Here is a 9,234-nt window from a genome sequence, read left to right as displayed (position 1 = left end):
TCTTGGAAGTGCAGGGTCGGATTAGAACAAATCAGAATGGGTTTAGTAAGAGGACATCGTGCCTGACAAACCTGTTAGAATTCTTTGAAGAGGTAACAAGTAGGTTAGACCAGGGAAACCCAGTGGATGTTATCTACCTAGACTTCCAAATGGCATTTGATAAGCTGCCTCATGGGAGGCTGCTGAGTAAGGTGAAAGCCCATGGTGTTCGAGGTGAGCTACTGGCATGGATTGAGGATTGGCTGTCTGACAGAAGGCAGAGAGTTGGGATAAAATGTTCTTTTTTGGAATGGCAGCTAGTGGCAAGTGGTGACCCACAGGGTTCAGTGTTGGGGGTGCAGCTGTTCACTTTATATATCAATGATCTGGATGAAGGGACTGGGGGCATTCTGGTGAAGTTTGCCGATGATACGAAGTTAGGTGGACAGGCAGGTAGTTCTGAGGAGTGAGAGGCTGCAGAAAAGTTTTAGGAGAGTGGTCCAAGAAATGGCTGATGAAATTCAACGTGAGCAAATGCAAGGTAATGCACTTCAGAAAGAAGAATACAGGCATGGACTATTTTCTTAACGGTGAGAAAATTCATAAAGCTAAAGTACAAAGGGATTAGGAGTGCTAGTCCAGGATTCTCTAAAGATTGACTTGCATGTAGAGACCGTGGTTAAAAAGCAAATGTAATGTCATCATTTATCTCAAGAGAGTTGGAATATAAAAGCAGCGATGTGTTACTGAGACTTTATAAAGCTCTAGTTAGGCCTCATTTAAAATACTGTGTCCAATTTTGGGCTCCACCCCTCAGGAAGGACATACTGGCACTGGAGCATGTCCAGTGGAGATTCGCACGGATGATCCCTGGAATGGTAGGCCTAACATACGATGAAAGGCTGAGGATCCTGGGATTGATTAGAAGGTTGAGGGGTGATCTAATAGAAACTTACAAGATAATGCATGGCTAAGAAAGGACGCTGGGAATTTGTTTCCTCAGGCAGGGAGACTAGGACTCGTGGGCACAGCCTTAGAATTAGACAGGGTCAATTTAGAACGGAAACAAGGAGACATTTCTTCAGCCAGAAAGGGTGTGGAATTCATTACCATGGAGCACAGTGGAGGCTGGAACGTTAAATATCTTCAAGGCAGAGATTGATAAATTCTTGATCTCACGAGGAATTAAGGGATACGGGGAGAGTGCAGATAAGTGGCATTGAAATGCCCATCAGCCATGATTGAATGGCAGCCATGATTGAATGGCAGAGTTGACTCAATGGGCCGAATGGCCTTACTTCCACTCCTATGTCTTATGGTCTTAGGCTGGTAAATCTTTTCTGAACCACCTCCAATTTAATAATATCCTTCCTATGGTGACCAGAACTGGATACAGTACTCCAGAACAGGCCTCAGGCCTCAACAACATCCTGCGCAACCTCAACATGATGCCCAACTCATTTACTCAGTTCTGAGCAATGAAGGCAAGCATGCGAAACATCGTCTTAACCACCTTGTCTACATGTGACACAAACTTCAAAGAATTATCTACCTGAACCCCTAAGATATCTATTTGATAACACTACCCACTAAATGTATAAGTCCTGCCTTTGTTTGTTTTACCAAAATGCAATACCTCACATTTATCCAAATTGAGCTCCATCTGCCTCTCCTCAGCCCGCTGACCAAAATGATCAAGATCTCTTTGTAATCTTAAATAAACTTCCTCACCCTCCACTATACCACCAATTCTGATGTCAACCACAAACTTACTAACCATGCCCCCTAAAATCTCATCCAAATCGTTTATGTAAAAGTCATATGGAAGTGGACCTAGTACCGATCCTGAGGAACGTCGCTGGTCACAGGCCTCTAATCTGAATTATGCTTTACTTCTCTAATGTTCATACTTTTACAAGCTACTTGCATCAACTTAATCTTTTCATTTTGAAGGGCATTTTCTACTCATGAGGCACAGAGGTTGGAAAACCTACTGCTTAAGTGGGTGAGTACAGAATGTGGAATCAGCAATGCAAATTTTTCTATTCTGGTATTTGTGTCTTATATTTGCTCCCATTTAATCCCATATTTGTGGTGTGTTGCACTGTGAGTTTCTGTCTTTGAATTAATTTTCCAGCCGCAGAGCAGCAGCAGTCTTCTGACATAGGATCTGGTGACTTCATACAGTTCTCACATCATATAAAGTAGCCGAACCAATTGGTGAAAACAGTTGGAAGAGTGACAAACTGCATTAGGCTTTAGGGAATATAAGAACATAGGGAACTAAAAACGACTGTTGAGAATCTATCTGATTAGTCCCACAACTCACAAAAAACTTCCTGTTTCTCAATGGCTTACTTTCAGAGAATCTCTACAGTGTGTGGAATCAGGCCATTTGGCCGAACAAGTCCACACCGACTCTCTGAATACTAACCCACCCAGACCCATTCCCCTACCCTACACTTACTCCTGATTAATGCACCTAACCTGCACACCCCTGAACACTACGGGCAATTTGCCAAGACGCTACCCAACCTCTTGAATTTGCTGGCATTACCATATTCCTGGGAAACCTGCTTCAGATGGTGTCCACACTCATGTCAAAGAGTTAAAGCCAGAGTACCTCCCAATCTTGAAGCAGTTGCAGAATGAGAGGCCCCAGGGTTAACAGGGGGGAATAGCGGATGATGGAGAGCGTGGGGTTAAACTAGACACATGAAGGACCAGTTGATCACAATGGCTGCCTTGGAAATAAACCATAAGGAATAGGAAGAGGCATAGGCTGTTCATCCCCTTGAGCCTGATCCCCCATTCAATAGCATCATGGCTGATCCAACATTCTCACGTCCACTTGCCTGGCCTTTCCTTGACTGGTTGCTCAGTCAGAAGACCAATTTACGATCATTCATTATGGCTTTATGCCCAGAAGGAACTCAGTTGATTTAATGGTAAGGTCCTAGGGAGTGTTGCTGAACAATGAGACCTTGGAGTGCAGGTTTATAGCTCCTTGAAAGTAGACTCACAGGTAGATAGGATAGTGAAGAAGGAGTTTGGTATGCTTTCCTTTATTGGTCAGAGTATTGAGTACAGGAGTTGGAAGGTCATGTTGCAGCTGTACAGGACATTGGTTAGGCCACTGTTGGAATATTGCATGCAATTCTGGTCTCCTTCCTATCGGAAAGATGTTGCTAGACTTGAAAGGGTTCAGAAAAGATTTACAAGGATGTTACCAGGGTTGGAGGACTTGAGCTATAGGGAGAAGCTGAACAGGCTGGGCTGTTTTCCCTGGAGCGTCGGATGCTGAGGGGTGACTTTATAGAGGTTTACAAAATTATGAGAGGCATGGATAGGGTAAATAGGCAAAGTCTTTTCCCTAGGCTCTGGGAGTCCAGAACTAGAGGGCATAGGCTTAGGGTGAGAGGGGAAAGATATAAAAGAGACCTAAGGGACAACATTTTTACGCAGAGGGTGGTACATGTGTGGAATGAGCTGCCAGAGTAAGTGGTGGAGGCTGGTACAATTATAATATTTAAAAGGCATCTGGATAGGTACATGAATAAGAAGGGTTTAGAGGGATATGGGCCGGGTGCTGGCAGGTGGGACTAGATTGGGTTGGAATATCTGGTCGGCATGGACGGGTTGGACCGAAGGGTCTGTTTCCATGCTGCACATCTCTATGACTCTTTGCCTCTACGGCCGAAACCATTCCCAATATCATCCTTACAGCCAATAGAGGAATACATCCACAAGGTCAGGCTGGTCCAGATTGAGTCTGAGGCCCTACAGTTTGCAGACATGCTTGCATGAGATCCCATCAGAAGTACATGCATTAAAAAGTTGGACAGTTGGAAGTCAGGAACTTCCTATACTCTGAAGAAGTAAGGTGAGCTGTAGATAAAGAGGAAATGGCGAATGTACTGTACTTGGATTTCAAGGAGGCATTTGATCTAGTGCTACAACAAAGTTTACTTGGGAAATAATAGCGATTGTTTCACATAGGGAGGTGCATGTAAAAAGGAATAAGGTTGAAAGAAGATATGGTTTGCAGTTTAATTCACCCTCCTATAAAATAGGCCATATACAGTCAGGCGTTCAGTATCAGAAGAATACTGAATACTGCTATGGTTTGTTACAGGCTTCAGCTTATGTCGGAACAAAACAGACAGCTGGGATAAGGGATAAATATGTTTCCAAATCAGTTCAAGCTCCATGTGGAACATTTCCACTTGGTCCAAAAATATCTCAAGTTGATTTCATGGTTTGTCCAGAATGTTCTCCGGATGAGATTTCTTCAGTAGATTTTACAGACAATATCTATCCACATTAACAATATAGCAGAGAACTATATTTTAACATACATTAGATTTAAGCAATCATTTCCTAGTTCCCTTACACAACTGATTTTACCATATTCAAGTAGGTTTTAAGAATATTTTTAATGACCACTGTCAAAAGGCCTGCTTATGGGTAGCTATGCTTGCCAATGCACTGGGAACAGGGCTTGGATTTGGGAGGTGGGATCCATATAGAGAGTGGAACATTGGCATACCCTCAATGGTGTTTTGGATTGAGAAGAGGGTTGCAAGGTCTGAAAGGGGAGAAAGGAGTACACACTTCCCTCTGGTCAACTAACATTGCCTTCTACCCAATGCTGACCCACCCGTCAGCACTGCAGCTACTGGAGGTGAAATCCAAATCTTACAGCCTCAATGATAGCATTAAAATAACAAGCCATTCCCTTCTGAAACAAGAGTTAAACTCAGATGTCGGCTGCAGATGACCAATAACACGGTCAAAACTTCTACTCATTTAATTCCCATTTAAGTGCAAGAACATTTGCGATCATAGGATAAAATTGTTTACAGTATCCCACACTCCCTCATTGTAATGACTATATCCCATACTTTCTCACTGATATGATGTTATTCCGTAACCCCTCAATGTAACAATAATACCACATAGTTTCTCCCTGTAAAGAAAATTTCTCATACTGTCACACCTCACTAGGACAGCACATGGGAAATTAAGTAGGCAAAAAAGTGAGGACTGCAGGTGCTGGAAACCAGAGTTTAGATCAGAGTGGTGCTGGAAAAGCACAGCTGGTCAGGCAGCATCCGAGGAGCAGGAAAATCAACGTTTCGGGCAAAAGCCCTTCATCGGTATTCCTGATGAAGGGCTTTTGCCTGAAACGTCGATTTTTCTGCTCCTCGGATGCTGCCTGACCTGCTGTGCTTTTCCAGTACCACTCTGATTTAAAAACATGGGAAATTAAGCCCTACAAATGTAAAAAACTACAATTGATACGCGCAAAGTCACTAATTTACTTCTCTGATTGGCACAGGTTGACAGATAACACAGTCTAGGTTTCTGTACTTAACAAGAAATACTATTTACTAAAAATGAAATATTCAATCTGCAGATAAACTACTATGATTGTCCAAGATATAACTCCAATTGTTAAATCTCTTGCCCCATTCTAAATCCCTCCTACCCACATATACAGACATAAAAATGTATTGTAGGTAAGGAATAAAAAACTGGGAATACTGTTCAACGGCATCGTTCTCCAGATTAATCAGGTACTCCTTTGGATGTGCAAGTCCTTCATTTCTCTGACTTTTTTTTAACCCTCAGGTTTTTTTTTTCACTTCTTCAAAGGAGGCACAAAACAACTAGTCCAAAACTAATAAATTCTCTGACTTAATAGTTAAAAGCAACACCTTCCAGCAACCAGTGGGAGAAAATAAATTGGCTTTCTTCAAGCTTAAATCATTGTACTGGAGAGATACACCACCTGCCCTCTTAGAAGTCCAAAGACTTCTGGCAGTATTGTTTTACACCCACAAGCTTCAGGTACTCAGGAGGCAATCAGATTACTGGCATCAGGCTTTTGGCATTCACAACTGGTCACAACTTTACAAACCAATCAGCAACCTGTTGCTGACAAAATCTAACTTTGTGCACAGAACCCCAGAGCAGGGTAGTAGTCCGCAAACATCACACCCCCCCCCCCCCACCACTGCTTGAACAAAACAGTGTAAACACCACACATAATGAGTTCCAGTAATTTGTGTTTTAAAAGTACAGCAACCCCTTCCTTGGCCGTTTGTTGTCAGACATTCCTTTACCCAATTCAGTCCACAATCAAAGATAAAGTAAAATGAAGAATGTAGATTTTGCAACACCCCTAGGTGAAAGGACTATGCCCATACAACTTTTGAACAAATAAAAAAACCCACACAGCGCCCAGTCTATTGACAATAACCCACACCTTCCCCCAGTGTATTGACAATAACGCACACCCCCCTCAGTGTAATGACAATATCCCACACCCCCACTCAGTGTAATGACAATATCCCACACCCCACTCAGTTTAATGACAATATACTATACCCCCCTCAGTGTAATGACAATATCCCACACATCCTCCTCAGTGTAATGACAATATCCCACATAGGAGAAAGTGAGGACTGCAGATGCTGGAGCTCAGAGCTGAAAATGTGTTGCTGGAAAAGCGCAGCAGGTCAGGCAGCATCCAAGGAGCAGGAGAATCGACATTTCGGGCATAAGCCCGAAGCCCTTCCTGAAGAAGGGCTTATACCCGAAACGTCAATTCTCCTGTTCCTTGGATACTGCTTGACCTGCTGCGCTTTTCCAGCAACACATTTTCAGCAATATCCCACATAGCCCCACTCAGTGTAATGACAATATCCCACACCCCACTCAGTTTAATGACAATAATCCACACTCCCCTCAGTGTAATGATAATATCCCACTTCCCCACTCAGTGTAATGACAATTTCCCAAACAGCCCCACTCAGTGTAATGACAATATCCCACTCCACCCTCAGTGTAATGACAATACTCCACACTCCCCTCAATGTAATGACAATATCCCACAGCCCCACTCAGTGTAATGACAATAACCCACACCCCCCTCAGTGTAATGACAATATCCCACACAGCCCCACTCAGTGTAATGACAATTTCCCACACCCCCCTCAGTGTAATGACAATATCCCACACAGCCCTACTCAGTGTAATGACAATATCCCATAACCCCCCTCAGTGTAATGACAATATCCCACATCCTCCTCAATGTAATGACAATATCACACACACCCCTCTCAGTGTAATGACAATATCACACACACCCCTCAGTGTAATGACAATATCCCACACCCTCCTCAATGTCGTTACAATATACTGCACCCCTCTCAGTGTAATGACAATATCCCACACATCCCCCTCAGTGTAATGACAATATCCCACACACCGCTCTCAGTGTAATGACAATATCACACTCACCCCTCAGTGTAATGACAACATCACACACACACCCTCAGTGTAATGACAATATCCCACACCCTCCTCAATGTAATTACAATATACTGCACCCCTTTCAGTGTAATGACAATATCCCACACAACCCCCTCAGTGTAATGACAATATCCTACACCCCACTCAGTGTAATGACAATATCCCACACCCTCCTCAATGTAATGACAATATACTGCACTCCCCTCAGTGTAATGACAATATCTCACACACACCCCTCAATGTAATGACAACACACACACCCCTCAGTGTAATGACAATATCCCACACCCTCCTCAATGTAATGTCAATATACTGCACCCCTCTCAGTGTAATGACAATATCCCACACTCTCCTCAATGTAATTACAATATACTGCACCCCTTTCAGTGTAATGACAATATCCCACACAACCCCCTCAGTGTAATGACAATATCCCACACCCCACTCAGTGTAATGACAATATCCCACACCCTCCTCAATGTAATGACAATATACTGCACCCCTCTCAGTGTAATGACAATATCTCACACACACCCCTCAGTGTAATGACAATATCCCACACCTCACTCAGTGTAATGACAATATTGCACACCTCACTCAGTGTAATGACAATTTCCCACACCCCACTCAGTGTAGTGACAATTTCCCACATCACCCTCAGTGTAATGACAATATCCCACACACCCTTCTCAGTGTAATGACAATATCCCACACACCCCTCTCAGTGTAATGACAATATCACATTCACCCCTCAGTGTAATGACAATATCACACACACCCTCAGTGTAATGACAATATCCCACACCCTCCTCAATGTAATTACAATATACTGCACCCCTCTCAGTGTAATGACAATATCCCACACAACCCCCTCAGTGAAATGACAATATCCACACCCTCCTCAATGTAATGACAATGTACTGCACCCCTCTCAGTGTAATAACAATATCTCACACACACCCCTCAGTGTAATGACAATATCCCACACCTCACTCAGTGTAATGACAATATTCCACACCTCACTCAGTGTAATGACAATATCCCACACCCCACTCAGTGTATTGACAATTTCCCACATCACCCTCAGTGTAATGACAATATCCCACACACCCCTCTCAGTGTAATGACAATATCCCACACACCCCTCTGTGTAATGACAACATCACACACACCCTCAGTGTAATGACAATATCCCACACCCCACTCAGTGTAATGACAATATCCCCACAACACCTCTCAGTATAATGACAATTTCCCACATCACCCTCAGTGTAATGACAATATCCCACACACCCCTCTCAGTGTAATGACAATTTCCCACATCACCCTCAGTGTAATGACAATATCCCACACACCCCTCTCAGTGTAATGACAATATCACACTCATCCCTCAGTGTAATGACAATATCACACACACCCCTCAGTGTAATGGCAATATCCCACACCCTCCTCAATGTAGTTACAATATACTGCACCCCTCTCAGTGTAATGACAATATCCCACACATCCCCATCAGTGTAATGACAATATCCCACAAACCCCTCTCAGTGTAATGACAATATCACACTCACCCCTCAGTGTAATGACAACATCACACACACCCTCAGTGTAATGACAATATCCCACACCCTCCTCAATGTAATTACAATATACTGCACCCCTTTCAGTGTAATGACAATATCCCACACAACCCCCTCAGTGTAATGACAATATCCCACACCCCACTCTCAGTGTAATGACAATATCACACTCACCCCTCAGTGTAATGACAACATCACACACACCCTCAGTGTAATGACAATATCCCACACACCCCTCTCAGTGTAATGACAATATCACACTCACCCCTCAGTGTAATGACAACATCACACACACCCTCAGTGTAATGACAATATCCCACACACCCCTCTCAGTGTAATGACAATATCACACTCA

Source organism: Chiloscyllium plagiosum, chromosome 9 (genome assembly GCF_004010195.1).
Source record: "Chiloscyllium plagiosum isolate BGI_BamShark_2017 chromosome 9, ASM401019v2, whole genome shotgun sequence".
NCBI classification, from domain to species: Eukaryota; Metazoa; Chordata; class Chondrichthyes; order Orectolobiformes; family Hemiscylliidae; genus Chiloscyllium; species Chiloscyllium plagiosum.
The sequence above is the reverse complement of the archived record's forward strand: the minus strand, read 5'-3'. Positions refer to the sequence as shown.